This window comes from Typopeltis vanoorti, chromosome 10 (assembly GCF_054136105.1).
Source record: "Typopeltis vanoorti isolate ZY-2024b chromosome 10, IOZ_Tvanoo_1.0, whole genome shotgun sequence".
Lineage (NCBI taxonomy): Eukaryota > Metazoa > Arthropoda > Arachnida > Uropygi > Thelyphonidae > Typopeltis > Typopeltis vanoorti.
The window spans coordinates 123,378,004-123,398,901 of record NC_143558.1 but is presented as its reverse complement, the minus strand read 5'-3'; the positions used below and the strand labels follow the sequence as shown (position 1 = coordinate 123,398,901).

The following is a 20,898-nucleotide window of genomic DNA, read 5'->3' as shown; positions in this document are numbered from 1 at the left end:
TTTGGCTCGGGATTTCTCTGCCTCTTTTTATTTCCTGCCTTTACCACGCTTCTAATTCTGATGAAGTTACTAAAGTTTTGATTATTTGTCTGTGAAAGTCGATTACATACAGTCTAATTACTCAATGATATAATTGTTGTAGGCGATTTTGCTATCCACCATTCAGAATTTGTTTCAAATCTATCTTCACAGACCAGGATGGACGAGAAGCTGAATTGTTTGCAGTCAGAAATGATCTGATACAAATTGTTAGCTTACCTACCAGCAAGATGATCCTCATCATTCTCCCAGTGCTCAGGACTTTTTTCTTAACTTCCCTCTTTTTTTCTAATACATTGTTGACATTAAGTCTCCTCTTGCTACTCTGACCATAACCTTGTCTATGTTTCTTTTTTCTACAAATCGTCGTTCTCTCAGCCTCTTATTGTATGCACTACAGTGTGCCAATTGGAATGACCTGGGTTTTTATGCGTCTTTTCCATGGTTTGATTACTGCTTCCGCTCTCCAAGAATTTGATCCGATCAAATAAGTAAAAATATTCTTGCTGGGACGAGTGCCCTTTTATTTGCAGTTTCACTCAACACCTCCAATCATTATCCAAACTTTATATTTTATATCAAATATATGATATGATATGATATATTTATATCAAAAATCCGAGTTTCCTTGAGTAAATGCTGTAATTCCCATAACAAACCTAGCATACGTGCCTTCATTTAAAAGTGCTCATAAATCTTCTACGCCGGATTGTAACTCGAAATTTTGTCTTGGACAGATATTATGATAATATCAAAAGCATTTCAGAAGCTTTAATCTTTGAATATTTTAAATCCACCATTTACTGTTATTGATGTCGATTGTGAATTTATGGATAACAGTCACAGAGTCAACATAGTTTTTGTTTCTATTATTACGTATGCCACTAATATTTTGGCATTTGGTCATATAAAAGGTCATTGACACCTTAAAATTCTGAGAAGCACACTACAGCTACCATTACAACACACAGAAGCTATGTGTATAGCTTCTCTATGTCGGGTATGCATCTGGAAGTACTCATACTACGGTATAGTTTGTCAGTTAATCGGACTGTGCCGTTAGCTCATAATGAACTTACTGCATGCAGTATCAGGTATCAAACGACCCTGGTTGGCGTACATCAGCATGTTATAGTGAAGTGGAGGTCATTTCAAATTCACCTCTAGGCAAGCGCAACCTGTCTGATAACAGATGTCAGTAGTTTTAAATCGTATTGTAAACGTGCCATTGATCTGCTGTCTTTTTTATGCAAAATGATGGAGAATTTTAAATTGATTGGTTTGGGATTTATTGGCGCAGGACAGCTAAAGTGAAACTGAATTTTAGAGGTAAATTTTATTTTCCATCATTAGGGGAATACAAGCTTTAAAATGAATAGTCGATCTCCTTCGTAAGCACGTTTGGATCACAATTTGAATATTGGAAAACATGTTTTTAGCATTTTGTATACATTATGGGAAATTGCTGACTTCCTTGAAATTTTCCCGCCCGAAGAAGAGACTTTAAAATGAACACCTTCACAGGTACGTTTTAAATTCATAGTTGAATTATCGAAAAATTCCTTTTCGAATTATATATTCATATTATAATAAATAACCTGGTAGTCTCACATCTGGCAATGAAAGTTATCAATCATCTAAAAACATAAAGATAAAGATATATATTTATAGGATAAATGCAATTTATTTTCTAAAACTGACCTATATAAATATTATTAATAATTTTTATTATTATCATAACAAATAAAAACACTGACTGCTTTAATTTTTTAAAGCGTGCATAGACGATTTAAGCTGTTAGTTGTAACATACACGCAAGCTCTGTTTAAGTAATTTTGTCTCTTCCGCTCTTTACTCAATCTCATTTGTGTTTCAATTTTCAGATGTTAGGGAAACCATTTTAAATTATAAGTTAAGGGGATAAAAATCCCTTTCGGATTAAGGGATTTTTATCCCCTTAACTTATATCAACCTCGCCAGAAAAAAAAAATAGCCGTTTGGCTTTTCACCATTTTAAATTATATTTCCATCATTCCCAAATTAAGAATTTTTAGATTATATGAACAATGAAAAAGATCTGATATTTTAAAGAGACATGCAATTTATTATTAAGTTGAGAGCTGATAAGTTGAGAAAAAGAAATTCTTTATGCAGCACGACAAGATAACAGAAGTTCACTAGGTTGCCTTAATACCGCTAGAGAATGGCAAGGAGATCAGTATTTGAGGCATCGGTTATGGAAAATTTTGAAGCTAGGACATTTGAGCACTACACGGTTTGCAGATGAGGAATAGAATGTACTGTCATCAGCAAAACTGCGGATGGGACTTGAAGTTAGTGAGAGAAAGTTATTAAGGCATAACAGGAAAACCGTGGGCGAAATTGTATAGTCTGGGATACTCCAGCTTTGGTGGGAAAATCTGAATAAAGAAATCTATCCACTGTGACACAATTCAACGACTAGAGAGAAAACTGGTGAACCATTTGCAAAAGATGGAAAGGCAGACCATCACGTGGTGGTTTGGTAGGTAGGCTTCTATGCTAAACCCAATCAGATTCCATGAAAATGTCAAAGCAACAACGAGTTACTTCAGACCTTTGCAAATTTGTGTCCGAGGTTGTCTAGGAGATCTGTTGTGAAGCGAGAGTGACAAAATCCATATTGGCGATAACTAATTAATTTATGGACGGCCATTTTGGACTCGACCAGCAGGCTGGCCAAGACTTGGCCAGCCTGCTGGTCGAGTGGTTAGCGTATCCGCTCTCTATCCAAAAGGCTGCGGGTTCGAATCCCGCCTTGGGCATGGATGTTTGTGATTGTCTTTGGTGGTGGTGGTCGGCGGTAGATGGCGTTGGTGTAGTTGCGATCAGTTGGTGGAGGAGGCAGAGTTGTGGATCAGGTGCACTCCCTCGATGAGTCTTTGGACACCCTGGAGGTGTCTAATAATAATAATTTAATGAAGAAGTTGGTTGTTTATATTTTCCAGTGTTTTTGAGAAGATTGAGGTAAGGGCAATAGTACGATAGTTACATGGTTGACGTTTATCTTTCTTTATTGGGATGGCCGAATGTAAGCATGATTCTATGCTGTCTGCTAAATGTCAGGTGAGTATGACAGCTTGTGCAAATGATACAGAACGATGCATTGTGAAGCGCAAATTTGCAGCACAATTTGGACATACCATATGAATCAGAAAACTTGTATTTAAGCTATGAATGACTCTTTTGATGGTCCTTTGCCGAAAGATCAGGGGAAGTATGTGTGGAAGAGCCAGTGTATAGTGGGAGGTGATTTGCTTTGATCATCTATACAAGAGTTTGTGAAGATTGATGCCAAGAGGTCAGTTTTATCCTTGGAAGAAGTAACTATGGTATCATCTGACACTTACACGAGATACTTTTCCTACATTTGATCCTTTCAAAGAACGGATTTGGATTTTTTTAATAGATGTGGTGGGCTGAAATATAGACTGAATGCGAAGCTTGGATTTTTGACCGAAGTTCCTTGAGATATGCAGAATTTTTATCTCGTACTGTGTAAACGTCTTGAAAAATATTGGACAGTAATAATTCATACAAGGATTATTTTAGTTAGTCGATCGGAGGTAATGTGTGAATCAAAAGAGCGGAAACGGTAATCACACTATGAATTGAGAAGTGGAAATCATGGAAATCATCCCATTTGGCATCACTGTAGTGACAGTAGACACGAGACCGAGTTTCTGGGTGAAGGACCTTCAATAGTAAAGGAAGCGTAGACCTGTCATAGTCCTAGTTACCAAAAGGAAAATGACATTTACAGTATATTTGGAAAGATTATTAGTTAAGAAAATATCGAGTGTTGGGAGGGTAATGAAGATTATCTGGTATTATAGTGGGAAGATGGATAGTTTGTGTTAAATTATTGATACGAACAGCAAATACTTGTCGTATCTTCCAGCTTGATAACTGAAGTAGAGAAGCTACTTTAAATTGTGCATATTGAATCGCCAAGGTTAGGTTGGATCGTGGAAATATTAGGATAAGGCTACGAGGCCAAAATATTGTTTCTTAATTGTGTGCGTTCTTCTGGCCGTTCTCCTGTTTTTGAGGGATGAAAATTCTGAATACCTGGGAGTATAACCGAATTACTTTCATATGAGACCGGCCAACTCGCTTTCAATTTAAAATTTCTTATAAAGGTTCTTCATTCTAGATGGGATTTGGCGGTGGTGTACATGTTTTAAGACCATGACTGTTAGTCAGTTGGATTTGGAAGTGATTTTTTATATGGATTTTTTTTCTCTACTTTTGTGGCTTTTGAGGTTGTATTTTTGTTATTTTTTATGATTTTTTTGTTTAATGATTGATTAAAAGGTCATTATGATATTTTCGCTATTTTTGTGGGAGATTGTTTCGATCCCCAGTGTTAGTATATTTTTACAGTGTCTTTCGTGGTTTTTGATGTTAGAAAGTTAATTACTGAGCAGGTACATGCACTGTAGGATGAAAGATTGGTATTGTTTAAGGAACCCTTGCATATTGCTGTTCTCAGATTCCCGCGTGAATCCGACCGACCTGCGGAATCGCTTTGCTGCTGTATCCTCGAATGGATAAGAATCTGCTTTTTTAGTTAATTACAGTGCGTTATGCATCCTCATGAAGAATGTCACCTACACTGTATGTAACAATAAATGGTGGGAAAGCAGAACTTAAGACTGCTTTAGAAATCAAACGTGGCAACAGTCACTTTCACTTCAGGACTTCAGCAAGCAACGCGGGTGTTTCACTGGGCGATGAAAGTCATCTGCAGTATAGTGGGCAATTTCTCCAACTAGGGGATGGTTGTGCTTTTGAGATAGCAATACTTAGCATGCGCTAAAGTCTCCTGTTTGTGAAACAAATGATAGATTTGGTTGGGAGATGATATATAATGTCATATCACTATCCAACTAACTGCCCAAAGTGTTGCCATAATTACAAAATGTCCTATATTTAAAAAGAAAATAACTAAGCATTAATTTATAAACATAAGTGGGCATAATTGGGTGGTCATGAATAAAGTACTTTTTTTCTATACTTCAGGGTGGTGACTTATAAAAACTACGGTTTTTAAGTGAACATGCAACACTTAAAAATATTTGATCAGCTGTTGACATGTCTATTTCTATTACACTTTTATGTATATGCAGGGATGTGCAAGTTGCCAAATGAGTACGAATATAAAATGTAAAGATGATGTCAGTACAGAATGACATTCAATATCTCGAATGAAGTTAGCTTGACGAAACTGGGAGTTATTGATACTTTGTCGCTTTTGAGTAGTTCAGAAATGAAGCGTTTCTGAATTATTGTCAGTTTAATAATAGTTCAGAAATGGACGTTTCCAGGCTAATATTCGTCAATAATTGAGAAATTTCATTGATTCCTAAATCAATTTAGGAATTACATTCTCTTCTTCTTCCTGTATCCACTTCTGTGAACTGGATACAGAACGAAAAGAAAGAACGAAATGTTATTATATCATGCAATACATATCTTGCTTCACCAGAAACTTCTTTAATAGCATTTATGGTTCTACTAATTCTGTAACATTACCAAACTGAAAAATGAAATTAAATTTAAAAAATACAGAAATCATGTGCATTTGTAAATATCGACCAATGTTACAAATTCTATGTAGTCCATTTATGTCGACATACTGTCGCCATTGTATGAAACTACCGATTTAAAAATTGCACTTTTACTTTTTTGCGGTAGTATTCAAATAATATATTTATAGGAGATATGAGACATCTGCAGATGTTTCATTAATAGCAATCGACAAAACTTTAATTGTGCTCAAAATGACGTATTTTGTGTCGTTAAATGTGCGGAGTTGCATTCAAATGTCATCTAAGTGATGTCGCTTGATTTCGAATAGTGAAAAGTAAAAAAGACTGTTGTACTTTTTTTGTTAACAGCATAATTTGCTAAATCTGTGTTATCTATTGAATGGTACGGTAAAACTTCAATGGCTTCAGTTCCTCACAGGGAAAGAAAAATAGGTCATGTTATCTGTATAGTGAATTGCCCGAAAAAACCCAGCATAAATGAGTGGAATGACAAATTATGTTATTCTGAAACCATTGGCATTATCCAGCGTCTACACTATCTCGTTTTACTGTATTCTGCTCCCAATTTATTTCTTTAAATAAACCAGAAGCAATTGTAAATAATCACTAATTGTGTGGTATTAATCTGAGCAATGGTTTTAATTTGATTCTCTTCCATTAAAAGTGATGCTAGTATCCAATAAATAAATAAATAAACTAACTACGGCGGCATCTGAAATATTATATAACTATTAATGAAATTGGGAAAGACATAAATATTATATGCATTCTTCCCTGTCTAGTCCAAGTTATGGATGAATTAAATAGGACAGCTGGAAAATTTTCCATTCCATCAAATGAATACGTTATTTATACCCGAAGTGGCCAAGCCGCTGTTCTCAGGAGGTTTCATGTGTATTCACTAGATAATGCGAAAATACGGAGGGGGGGGGGTGATACTAAATAAATCCTCATCTTCTAAAGATGAGGATTTATTCCTAAAATAAAAGAAAAATTTTGTATCGAGTTCGAAATCAATAACTTGTGGTTGCTTTTCGGGCATAAATGAAAGCAAAATATCTCCTTACAAAAGAAAGAGCAGAGAAAAAATATGAATTGCCTCTCTTCAGTGTAAAGAAATTGTCTTTGCGATTTAAATCGCAAAGTAATTGAAACTCTATACTGCAGTGTAAAAAATACAGTCATAGCAGCGATCATCTGTTCGTTAGCCGGAATACATTATTTCGATTTTAATCGCGCCTATGGGTAAAGTTAACCAACTTTTGCTGGACTCATCACTGTGCTACACGAAGACATTCGGATTAGTCTATTGTTCTTGGTGGTATTAAATTTGCTTTAAGGCAGTTAAAGCATGCATTGGTAACTGTTGTTGTTTCTACTCATATCTTAACCGTTACAATATTGTTATCAATATTATGAAGCACTCATCGGCTATACAGTGAAATGCTTTTTCAGACGGTACTTGCACACAGTTATGTCTATTTGTGCTACATGCGGAACGAAGAGACCTGACAGGTTTTAATTCAATGCTTTGGTGTACAGAAGCAGTTCTGAAGATTAACAAAATAGCAACTCCCTGCTGATTAGCATTTCACTTTTTTTATCCTTGGAAGGAACTAGATATGCCAAAAGAAAGATGACAAAAAAAGTAGCCATCATAATTGCTTCATTTATTTATCCAAGGGGGAGGGGAAATATTTTACCTAAAATCCAGCATAATTTGTAGTTCCTGATCTAATTACTAGTTGCGAGTATAGATTGAATTCAATTTCTTGATCACAGGAGATCTTTCTCATATCATCGACTTGTGATAAAAGAAATGCCACAGGAACACTGGAGAATTCAAAATTCTCAAGTTCCATTGTGACTGCGTTGTTGTGAATGTCGCTAGTTGGTAGATAACTTTAATCTTCCATTAGAAGTCACTATTCTTCAGAAAAAAAAAGTCTGTGAATTTGAAACAGCTTGTAAAAAGGTGTTTGTTTGGTCTAGAGCAGAGATTCTGAACTGTCTAACGTTGGCCCAGTATTAATGTGCTATATGCTTTCCCCTTTCATGTGTATGATTCACATTAAATTGAGCTTATTAGTTAACCTATCATTTCGCGAATTGCAGTTCATCACACAGATACGAGATAGGATCTCTGACCACTGATGAAAGTCCATAGACCTGAAACGGTAATTTAGTTATTGAAGCCCTATAGTTTATCATGAAAGATAACATGCGAAACCGATTCCGATTCTATTAGCGCATGCCAAATGTACTTTGTGCTGAAGATAGGCTAACTCAGAAGTGACGCACGTATTATCGAATATCGAAACTTTAATTGGTAAAAACAAAAAAATCTTTATTTAGCTTGGTAGTAAGCTAAATAAATGCGAATTATGTGTAATTTTAAAAAACGTTTTAGAAATCCCCGAGAAATTTAAAATGCTCTAAGTCCATGTGCTTGATATTTCAAGATTAGGACATTAATAAAACCTATGACGTTTTTCATTTACTATGTTTTGCAAGTTCCCTTCTAGCCATCAATTTCATTTGGTAGGTGACAGTTTTATATCCTTTAAGACGAATGATGATATATGATGGCGCTTTATCCTAAACTTAAGCATAAACATATATCATTTCGAACCGCATAATGTATAAACCATATCGTCCAGCCTGGCTGGCCGAGTGGTTAGCGTATCTGCTCTCCAGCGAAAAGGCTGCGGGTTCAAATCCCGCCGTGGGCATGGATGTTTGTGATGGTCTGCGGAATTACTAGTGGTTGTCAGAGGTAGATGGCGTTGGTGTAGTTGCGGTTCGTTGCAGTTTGGTGGATTGAGTGGAGGAGACAGAGTTGTAGAATAGAGGAGTCTTTGGAGCTGTCATGTAATAATATAATATGGCTGGAGTAATTCAAGTTTTATTTACTTTTTTTTTTAATCCGCTATTTTCCTTCTATATGTCTGCGACATTCTTCCACTAACTGCTGATTCTGTGATACAGAATCATTAGAAAAATGTCCACATCAGTTTTTCCGTTGATAAAGATACTAGATTCGTATTTTTGTTTAATAAACAACATTTCACTATGCTGAGAGTTAAAAGTTTTGTCTTACGCAGTAGCACCATATGTAAATTACTGAGCCCACAATATTCTGCAATTCAGGTAACCTACTTAGCGTCATTGTAATTAGTAAAACACAAATGCAGTCTTGGTGCATTAAAAAAAAGTGAGATTTTTTCACATTTCAACATTCCAATAGCACACAGAATTGATTCAAGATAATTTAGATTCCCAAACTTTGCGTGGATCCCGAGGAAGTTATAGATTTGACAAATAGTTTTCTCGCCCTCCTGAAAACTAATTTTCCATCCATTTCTCTTTTGAATTAGAAGCAAAGCTAATTAACCACTTGTTCTGACGAATAACTGAATTATCAGTTGTTCTTCTGAACAACTTTTTAACTCAGCTGAAATGTTCCGGAATCGCAGGTTTCATCCCTCATAATCTGAAACCGCCAAATATATGCAGTATACAAACCCAATACATTCATCGCGTAGTCTTAAGTTACTTTAGTGTAATATAACCAACTAATCAGCTCAAATTCAAAATCCGACTCTGTTGTGGTATTCTGACCCCGCATTTCGATGACGATATCTAAACGAGAATGATTGCCTTTTCATCAGTATTCCTCTGCTCTTTCTCCCTACTCCCAATTCCATTTATACTCACTTCGTGTAGAAATCCTTTACTACAAATATATCCGTAATTGTTGTAAGAATTATATAGAATTTTTCACTTTCTTTCACTATCTGTTAAGAATACAAGTTTAAGTCAAGTTTAATTTAGCCATGATTCAGTGTTCAAGCAAATCAGCGAATCAAGTTTTCTTTCTGTTCACTAATTTCTTCTGTCCTTATTCGTTGTAAAGATATTCATTCATGTGTATTTCTTAAAAATATCAAGCTTGATAGTAATATTTCCCCTCCCATCCCTTTATATTTCAAGGAATTCATAGCATAAATATTAGATCAACAACCTTTCGTATTCGAAATAACACACCCTTGAATTTAGACCACTGATGCTTTCGAAATAATTCGTACAGTATATCGCCTTAACCTTTATAGCAAACGTAATGGAGTACATTTGTTTGTATATAATAGATTTGAAGACCTACTAAAGGATTTTTTCCCCACTATGAACTGGATTTTCTAGTTTAGTACATATTTATTCCAGTTTTTTTTTTTTTTTCACTTTATTTTTGCTAATCTCCTTGAGACACTGCAAACCTGTGAGACCGGCATTGACTTAATTGAAGATGGCCAAGTGGAGAGTGCTAATATACAGCAGCAGAAGTTTCTGTTAGGCGGAAGAATGGATGGGGAGCAGCACAAAGCTCGTTTTACGAAGTCCTTGTATACCTGAATAACTATGAGCTTTCGAGAAAAACCTGCAGCCTAATTCAGACCGGTTTCTTCATCTCCCTCTCCCCCGGTAGCCTTGATAAAGGCACTTAATGGCACGTGAGGCGTTCTGTTGCCTGCCACTATTCTCTGAAACAGCTGCTTAATAAATATATAGGCTTATTTCACTGTAGCATACATTTCACTTTCGGAATAGTTTTGCTGTATTCTTATCACAGTTACCTAAGAGTGTTGAATAAAACTACCAACCAAATTTAGGCTTGTAGTATTCATTCTATCGAGCTTCAGAAATATGATAAAAATGGCCAGAGATAGAACCAGATGGCAACCAGAACCCGTCATCTGACGGATGAGAAAAGTATTCATTCTAGTATTAAAATATTAGATTTATCCTTTCTTCTATTCGAATATCAGAATTTAACACCAGAAGCAACAATTGATCGATTGCGATATATTTCTTGTAATATTACCTTCACGTTCATTTGCAAAATTAAATTACTTCCCAGCTATTAAAATATATTATCAGAAATTCTAAGCTATGAACTTTGATTTTTACATCCTTCCTGTATATAAATGAACCATTTCGTGATGGTTAAATTAATACTGGCATCAAAAATAATTAGACCAGAAACTTACAAAATACCTTAACTGATATGATAACAATGAAAGAATTAAAGGACAACCTAAATAAAATAAAAAATGGCAAATCAGCAGGAGAAGATGGGATAAACTCCGAACTGTATAAATGTGCAGGGAAAAAATTTCATCAAAGATTACTAAAATATTTTAAATAAAATATATACAAATGGACAAATACCAATAGAATGGAATACAAGCATAGTATTACCTGTATTTAAAAAAGGGGATAAAACAAAACCTGCTAAGTACAGAGGTATTAGTTTATTGAATACATGCTACAAAATATATAGCAGAATACTTAATGAAAAACTAAAAATATACAGTGAAAAAATATGTCAAAATGGATTTAGAAAAGGACGCTCTACAATGTATGCAGCTTTCTGTTTAAAACTACTTTTAGAAAAAAGAAGAGAATTTAATTTGGAAACTCATCTTTTGTTTATAGATTATGAAAAAGCATTTGATAAAGTAAAAAGATATATACTGTTTGATATATTCAAAGAATAAATATACCATTATTTTACTACATGCAATATTGAATATATATATATAAATAATGAATAAAAATAAAAATAAATGAAAAGTTGTCTGAAAAACAATCTATAAACCAAGGAGTAAGACAGGGATGCCCTCCGTCTCCAACACGTTTCAATATTTACATTAATGAAATATTAATACAGTGGATTAATAGAACCAGATAACATCAAACTTCTTGAAAAACTATTTAATGAAATATATGAAAGTGATGAATTTCCATCAGATTGGCTCAAATCTACATTTATCACTATCCCAAAGAAACCCAAAGCGAATTCCTGTGGTGACTTCCGACTTATTAGTCTAATGAGCCAAACATTAAAAATATTTTTGAAAGTAATTCAGAATCGCATTTATAGAAAAAGTGAAGAAACTCTAAGTGAAACACAATTCGGCTTTCAGAATGGTTTTGGTACTAGAGAGGCCCTTTTCTGTACCCAAATATTGATACAAAAATGCATAGAAAAACAGAAATCTGTCTTTATGTGTTTCATAGATTTTGAAAAAGCATTCGACAAAGTCAGACACACTAAATTAATAGAAGTCCTTCAACAAACAAGGCTAGACGAACAAGACATAAGACTAATAAATCTGTATTGGAATCAGTCAGCTACCGTTCAATTAGACAACATTACCACCAGTGATATTAACATCAAAAGAGGAGTGAGACAAGGATGTGTGCTCTCACCGCTCCTATTCAACATATACGCAGAGGTAATCTTTAAAAAAGCATTGGAAGAATGTCCAGAGGGAATCGCAATAAATGGAAAGATTGTTAACAACCTACGATATGCAGATGACACCGTGCTAATTGCAGATAACATTATGGATCTCCAAAAACTCATTGACAGAGTATACATAGAAAGCCAAAGAATGGGAATAAATATAAACATCAACAAGACAAAATACATGATCATCAGCAAACATCCAGCCTCATCAATGAAACTGACACTCAATGGGAAAAATATTGATCAAGTGTCAAGATATAAATCTTGGTTGTTGGCTTAATGAACGGTGGGATCCAGAAATAGATATAAAGACAAGGATTGAAGTTGCACGGCAGTCCTTCATGAAAATGAGAACACTATTCTGCAATAAAGACCTAAACATGGAAGTCAGATGCCGAATGCTGAACTTTTACGTGTGGTCTATTCTGCTCTATGGAGTTGAAACATGGACATTGAAGGCGACAACCATCAAGAAAATCGAAGCCTTTGAGATGTGGCTATACAGAAGAATGCTAAAGATATCATGGACAGAAAAAAATTACCAATGAAGAGGTCTTAAAATCCATTGGCTAAACATCTTGTACAAATAATCAAGAAACGAAAAACATCATATCTTGGCCACATCATGAGAAACAGCAAATACCAACTTCTACAAACTATTTTGGTAGGAAGAATTGATGGCAAAGGAACTAGAGGAAGAAAAAGAATATCATGGTTTGACAACATCAAGACGTGGACAGGAAAGAGCAGTGCACAACTGCTCAGATTAGCACAAGACCGCAGTTTGTTCGCCAAGATGGTCGCTGACCTTCGATAGAAGATAGCACAATAAGAAGAAGAATACAGTGGAACACCTTAATCAATCAAGGTATAGAAATTTTCCCGAATAACAAAATAACTACGCTATTATTTGCAGATGATCAGGTAATAATATCAGATAAGGAAGACAATTTACAAAGAGTAATATATAATTTAAACATTATAGTAGAACAGTTTGGAATGAAAATTTCCATAGATAAAACTAAAACAATGGCATTTTGTGGACAAACTCCAGTTAGAAGCAAAATAGTTATTAATAACAAAATAATAGACCAGATAAATGCTTTCAGTTATCTTGGATGTGAAATATCACATGAAGGAGAAAAAGACATATAAAATTAAAATTTTTAAAGATTATAGGGATGATAAATAGAACACTCAACCCGAATATAGTACAAAAAGACACACGCTTAAAAATATACAATACTTTAGCAGTGCCCACATTATTATATGGCAGTGAAATTTGGGCAATAAACAAACAAGATAAACAAAGAATAAAAACAAGTGAAATGAGATTTATGAGAAAAACTGCAAAATACACATTATTAGATCAAAAAAGGAACGCGAAGACATTTTAAAAGAACTAAAAACAAAATCATTAGAAGAAAAACTAAACAATTACAAACAAAAATGGATTGAACATGTAAACCGAATGGCCAACACCCGACATCCTAAAAAAATACTAAAATATAAGCCAATTGGAAAGAGAAGGCAGGGTAGACCTCAAAAACGGATATTGGATGGATAATAAGACCGGAACAGACCAATATGGTCTATACCCGTAATTAGTGTTATGATGATAAATTAAGACATGTAGATACATGCATTTATGAGAAATATAATGTTTTTTGTTTCTCCTGTCAGCATCCATAAACGTCTAATAAAGAAAATTAAGATACGTAGAAAAAAGTTTGGTTAAAATACTAAAGATTTTAACAGGGTTGTTTTAATTAAAAAGAAGAAAAAAACAATGGAGGTTAACCTTATTAGATCAATGCATGTCAGGGAGGGGATATTCGAGGAAATTTGCTTATGGAAAGTTATATAGAGTTAGTTCTCGATCCCCATCATAGTTAAACGGTGTTCGTCATAAATGATTTTAGCAAACAAAGTTTTATTACCAAGAATTGCTTTTTTTTAAGTTTCGTTTTTCCTTAGATAGGCAGAAAGATTTATCAACTTTTATGTCTGTGCGTAATTAATAGAAGTCAAATGTTCATGCATATGTGACAAGTACCAAATTTTACGAGACAATCTGACACGGCAATACTATTAATTTCACTTCCGACACCGATATGCTCCTTACAGAATTTCTGAAAAACCTATATATATATATATATATATTATCACGTTTGTTTAGCTAGCTAACCCAGCCGAATTTACAAAAAAAATATTATAATAAAAAAGATAACTTGTTTTAATAAACCGCTTTTTCTTGCCAGTGCTAATCACGTTACATTAAATTAATTATTAGGAACGAATAAGATTCTTTATCGCTAGAAAATGGTTTCCCCCTACTAATGCATTTCGAAAGGGAACTCTGAAATATTTCATTTTGAATCCCTTAAATAAATTTAGGAATTAAAAAAGTACGTTTTGCTCTTGTCACATCTGTTTCAGATTCAGCAACAGGCAAGCCATTTGTGTTTCATTAAATCAAAATGGCTTGCAATGTTAAATACTCGGCCTCTCTGCTCAATCTGTTTTAGTAAATTTCGTTCATACCATGAAGATTTTGCCCATATTTCTCCTCATTTATGTTACCCTCCTTTCCATGTAGGGGAAATAACTACATGAATATCTGCGCTTTTCCTATAACTTTTTGGATATTAACGCTTCTGTGTGGCACAGACACAAAGTTACTAGGCCGATCGCATCTTAAGACCTCAAGCTGTCGCAACCTGTTTTAAATATGGACGGTGGTATTTGGTAGAATAACTTTTCCTGGGATTCTCAGTTGGCTTGTCTTCTATAAAGTTGAAAGATTTCATCTTCGAAGATACTGGTCTATTTTTGGATGGTATCGTGAACATTTTCCTAGAAAGTTAAACAACAAAGTGCTGCTTTTAAATATGTAGCAAGAAAGCAAACAAACATTTATTATAAAAGAATAAAAAGCGAAGTAAACTTATCTAATTAGCAGTGAATTGTAGTTTACATTTTCTAGCAGTTACGTTACTAGAGAGCTATGCTATATATAGCAACGGAGGCACAAGACTCTGCGTTCACTCTTCGTTCGGGAGAATATCCTTTGAGCGTTAATTTGAGATTAAAAAGCATCAATTTGATATATTAAAGCAGGAAATAAACAAGCTGTAATAAATAAATCTGCTAAACTGCTGCTGTAATATTTTTGTGTGTCGTGAAAGCAGTGAGATTATCCTAGCAGTAAGCAAAACAGCAATACTACTTCTACCAACTACACTTAATGCAAATATTATATACTGAACGAGGACAACTTACCGAGTAGCTTTTCTGAGGAAGACTGGACCGTTAAGTTACTTCAAGCTATATATATGTATGTGTACGTATATAGAGCTAGACATACATACATACATACGGCAAACGACGCCTGTATATACAAACACGTTTATCAACTGTTCACATGCGTCTGAGGGTGTGTGGCATGTCTACCAATCAGGTTAGCAGAGAGAGGAAACTAAATGTTGCTAACGTACTTCAAAGCAGTAGTGGAATTTTACGGGCTGTGACATCATTAAAAATAAACAAGGTCGGTTTCTAGAAATTTATAATCAGTTCATTATACACTGAAGTAACTCGAGTAATCATTGCTTGGTGTTGTAATATGGCACTACGGGAATCATAAAACGTTTGGAGGGGGGGGGGAAATACCCATTCTTCTTAATTAAATCTTGAAAGCTCAGAAATAGATTTTCATAAATTTAACCTGTATAATGCTATGCCTGCAAAGAATCATTATCCTTTCCTCTCTTCAACATGTATGTCCTACTACTCTTGAAACTCCGCCCCCCCCCCTAAAAAAAAAAAGCATGGAAATTGAAAGTTCTCAAGATAATTGGACTAAATAAACTGAGTTATCTTGAGCAAATGTGTCATTTACGGTTTTAATAATGTTATTTGGTAGTTATATTCACTAGTGGAAAGCCTTTTTGCATTGTTGTTACTTGGGTTTCACTTTACAAGCATTGATGAGAAACATTTCAAGATGACAGAATGAGCAAAATCCGGAAGGCGAAGAAGAAACGAGGACACTATTTGGGATTTCTCCCATTTCGTAAAGCAGGCATACTATTACGTACCGCTGCAGCCATTATTTTCACTCAGTGTGCTGTTCATCGGTGTGTTATTTACATTTATTTTTAATTCGAAAAATAATAAAAACAAATAATTTAACACATTTATGTTAAGGTTCTTTCTAAACGTTAATAAATTTCAGTATCAAGACATTCAAACTCCTTAGGCGACTTAAGTGAATGTAATAGAAAGAAAAAGGAAAAGATAGAAAGTTATTATACAGGATTACAATGTTTGACCTTAAAAGTGTTGTGATTTATAATTTTGCAATCTACTCACATTGGTACCAAAGGAGGACTGTGGACTTTGGAACCAATTGGGAGATAAAGATTTGCAGCATTCACAATCAAAAGTCTGTTTCTAACCACACAAAGAGGCAACTGCAGTTTGCTATATATTGTAATAACAGCAGTCACGCAGATATTGCATCATTTTTCTTTTTTTTCAAAAACGAAATGTGGTAGTATAGTATTCGCTGATAGTGAGTACTTTTGAATATCATAATGTTATAATTGTTCCTACATTTGATCAGAATGCCAAAATATGAAACACTCAGCTGTGGTTTTGTAGTTGGATGTTTCATATTTTGCATAATCGAAATTGCGAGTACTTTTTCTTCCTAACGTTGTAACTCCTCTCATTCATTCAGGTAGTAGTAGTAATAATAATAATAATCGTATGATGATATACGGCCGTGAGTCCCCTTTACGGAGAGATACGCCACCATCTCAGTCCTCCCCAAATTTTATCCGGGCCCCGGAACCGGCATAGCTGATGAATCAGGCCTATGGCTGGGTCAATATTCCTGACTGTAATCCGTGTGTGTTCACTGGACCGGTTTGCCTGCTTGCGGAATGAAAAACCCCAGATAAATTGGTGGAGAAAAACCCTGCTGTCCACGCCCAAGACCGGCTAACTTGGCTATGGTTGAGGAAGATCCTTAAGTTCCTCGCGTCATGGATGAGAATAGAACCTAGGACACTCCTTCCCCAGGCATATGGTTGCGAAGCGCATAGCCACTAGGCTAACCGCGCGGACATTCAGGTAGTATGGCACTGCAACAGGTTTCGCGAGTAACCTGGTGTATCCTACTTTCGAGATTGGTTATCCTAGTCAAGGTAACATGCACATTCTCTTTAGATAACAAAACAACTTAGAAATTGTATGTGCAGCACACCATTACAGATATGTTCACTATATTTAGACATGTTTCTTATATTAAAAGATAGATGTATAAACATGCTTATGAAGAAATTTCGTTATTAATGGCCTATGCGGAAACTTGGGATGATTGGTCTCCACTTGCGCAGTCGGCATTTTCAAAAAAAAAAATCTTATTATTCCTGTCAATTGACTTCTGAGTAAACGTCTACTTTAGAAAGCTGACAGAACTTTTCTGGATTTCCCTTAAATTCACCGGATTCTTCTGTCCTCATTTTCAGGACAGAAAAATCCTTATAATAAAATTATAAGGATTTCAATAAGAAAACTTGGGAAACCCTTCCATTTCCAGACAGTGCAAACCTGTTTCTAATCCTCTATTTACACATGCTCAGTACACTTGTTTGTAATGTATAGGCATCAAAATGCATTAAAAGTTTAATGCATTTAGCGACCGTGATCTCTTTGTTATATGTGAACAACTCGCATATTCGTGTCTGCATGGCGACTAATGAGTCGAAATATTATGACCACCCAGCCTCTTTCCGGCCAACCAGGTTGCACGGTTTGCCAGAAACAGACCAGTGGCGGCAGTATCTTGGTGTAGAGATTGTTATCATGAGCATCACTGGGTCTTCTGATCTCCATTTAGCACACCTTGACCGCCATTTCCTACCTGTGGAAATGTTTAGGACCAGATAATACCCTACATGATGACAATATGTCCAGCTGGAGCTGGTCTCTTTCAGCAAGGCAAATTCCCCATGTCAAAACGCTCTCATTTTGCAAGCATGGTTCGAAGAGCACATCTAACCATTCTGTGTGCTCGCCTGACCGCCTAATTCTTCTGAACATTTGTGGGATCATGTGAACGCAATATCCGCCGGGCGACGCCAGTTCCTCGCTCGGTCGTTGACCTCTGGAACCTTATTTTGTCTAGTTTGTCCAGAATACCTCAGGACACCTGCCGTGGTCTAGTTAATGCAAGCGGTTGTCCACCAAAAGGGAGTCCCACCACGCTACTAGGTAAGTGGTCATAATGTTTTGGCTCATGAGTGTGCATTATAACAGCAAGTGTTAACTCTATCATTCTGTCTACGTCTACAAAGCATCCATTATCACAGGGCTAGTGAGTGTCCAATTAAAATCTCCTGATCAGCGGGTCTAAATTAAGAGAGAAAACCTGGACCTCTAGCTTTATTCATATTCAAACCAACCTGCAATATCCTGATATCGCAGCCCTCAAGAAATGCGTCTATAAACTGACTTTTTGAGTCCTGAATATCGGTAACAGTAACGTCCCTTCTCATTTCACGAGCAAAAAATTAGAATCCGCATGTAACAGTTTTCGATATTGCATCTTTTCTTGAGTTTACTTCTTGATGTAGTAAAAGTAGTTGAGATATTGCAGGAATAAAGTGTCTATAAAATAAAAGCTCTATAAAAGAATAAACATAAAGTTCTATGAAATATACCACAATCTGAGCTGCTGCATTTCGCTTTTTGATTTATTTATTTTTATTGTTATTTGCACTAAATGCAAGTGTGAACACACACACATACACCGTATGTAGTTTCCACGGCTGTGTTTCCTGGCTGTGTTTCTTATTAGGAAAGAAAGGACTTTGCTCCTTCTTACGCGTGAAATGAAATTTCATCAGTCATTGAACTTTGATTTCCAGTAATCAGGTTCTTTTTCTTTTCATCCTTTTATTTGTAAAAGTTAACTGTGATATTTCTTTGACAAGTGTTCTGTTCTTATGTAATTTTTATGCTGATTTATTATAATAACCTTCATTTTAAGCTAAACTTAAAATGAACGTTATTTCATTTTAAAATTTGCAAATATAAAACGTATTTATATTTGCAAATTTTATATAGTTTTCATATAATTTATATATGATAGAGAAGTACACTCTAGGAATCAAGTAAAAGTACTGTAACAACGTTAGTTCTTCGACACTATAACATATGCAAATCTGGTAGGCATCTGAGACCTCGATTAATGGTGGTACTAGTCTTCTAATATACGGGAATTCCTTCTTTCCTGATTCTGTATTTTCATTGTAAAATATTCTAGTAATATGCAGTAGTTGCTGTCACTACTGTATATTTTCCGTTTAAATACTATGCGCTACCTTTCATGCTGTATTCTGTTTCCTTTTATGTTTATTATGTTTAAGAAACTAACCGTATATAATTTAGAGCTTTCGCTCGCTCAAGAAAATGTTGGTTGCCGTTCTTGTGGAGAAAACTTCATCAGTTGAGGAATCTGTTTAGAATGTAGAATATTACCTCTGTGACCGTAGTTTGATATTCATTTCTACTGCACAAACTCCATAATATACGACATTTTGATGTATTTTATTCGGTTGAGAAGCAATTATAGGAGGGATCATATATCACTAACAATATTAGTTATAGCATGTTATAAAACTTGGTTTGGATGTAGTAACTATCTCAGTTGATTGCAGCAGAACAGCGTAAAAAAAAAGGAAATCCAATCATGGCAGCTGATTGAACCTATTAATTTTATGTGACTCCGCTCACGAAGGTGGATTGTAAACCTTAGTATATTAGTATCGTAGGTAGGTTAAGGAGTTTTATTGTTATTTAATTTATTTTTTTAATAGACTTATTTATATTTACACGAAAACCTCGCTCTGGAGACAAAACAGGGAACATTTTCAACCATCTTCAGATCTCCACTAAGCTTGGCTATGCTCACTGGGCAATGAAATTCATCTCCTATCCAACAATAATAATCACAAACATCTATGTCCGCAACGGGTTTTGAACCCGCAGCTTGTTAGTTGGAGAGCGTATACATTAGCTACTCGGCCAATCTAACCTGGCCAGTATGTTTCATAGCGCTAATTATTGGCCTTATTAGCATAAAAGATCTAACAGGGTAGTAAATAATTATATTGTCAATTTTATGTGAAGAAGCAGCTCTCTTATACTGCACATCTGTGCAACAGGTAGTGCAGCAAGTGAGTAAAAAATAGGTTCTTGACAAACCGGATTGTTGAAAAAAATAAGACTTTTTATGTGGATTTGAAGACTTTCGCTGATGAGAATATATCCCACAGTTGGAAGATCTGCCGTTTGTTAGCCAGGCGAGAAATAATGGAACGGAAAAGAATGCATGATTTTAATTGTAAAGACAGCTATTGATGGCACATGTTTCTGTCAAGGGACACCTACGATTATTATGATTAGAATAAATCATAAGAAAAACTAAATAAAAATCATTCATTTTTGAAGATTACATGTTAAAATCTAATGGAGAAAATTCTTTTTTTAGCCATTTTTGGTGACAGTTTTCTTTCGGTCGTTTACTACATGGCATGGCGGATTTTATCACTTCACATTTCTTCTTTGATGCTGGAATAAATAGAATTTTCCACCATGCATTTCCCCCTATACATAATGACGCTATATTACTGACCTCAGATTTTTTTCTGATGAGGTTATATACTACATTCTCTTCTTTTTACAGTTATCTTGTCAAATGCAGCGCTCAAACATTCGAAGCTTCAACATCTTCTAACTAATGCTTTAAATACTCATCTCCCTGTCATTCTTTAGTGACGTTCTGCTAACATCAACTGAAGCTGTGTACATTGAATGTAATAATCATGACGTGTTAGTTTCACTGAACAGAACCAAGTAAACGAGGAAGGAAACGCGCTTTCG

At 35.1% G+C, this 20,898-nt stretch overlaps 1 protein-coding gene across 2 annotated transcripts in view; it reads right to left on the bottom strand.

The window, feature by feature from the left end:
- Positions 1-15,339, bottom strand: part of LOC150102759 (dicarboxylate carrier UCP2-like) — a 96,713-nt gene extending 81,374 nt beyond the window's left edge. The window contains exon 1 of one of the 2 annotated variants that reach the window (XM_090399295.1): positions 15,226-15,339. The gene's annotated coding sequence lies outside the window, so the exon portion shown is untranslated. Of the gene's footprint in view, positions 1-14,487; positions 14,798-15,225 lie in introns of those variants that run through there. The other variant, XM_090399296.1, reaches the window with a different exon arrangement.
- Positions 15,340-20,898: the final 5,559 nt, after the last annotated feature.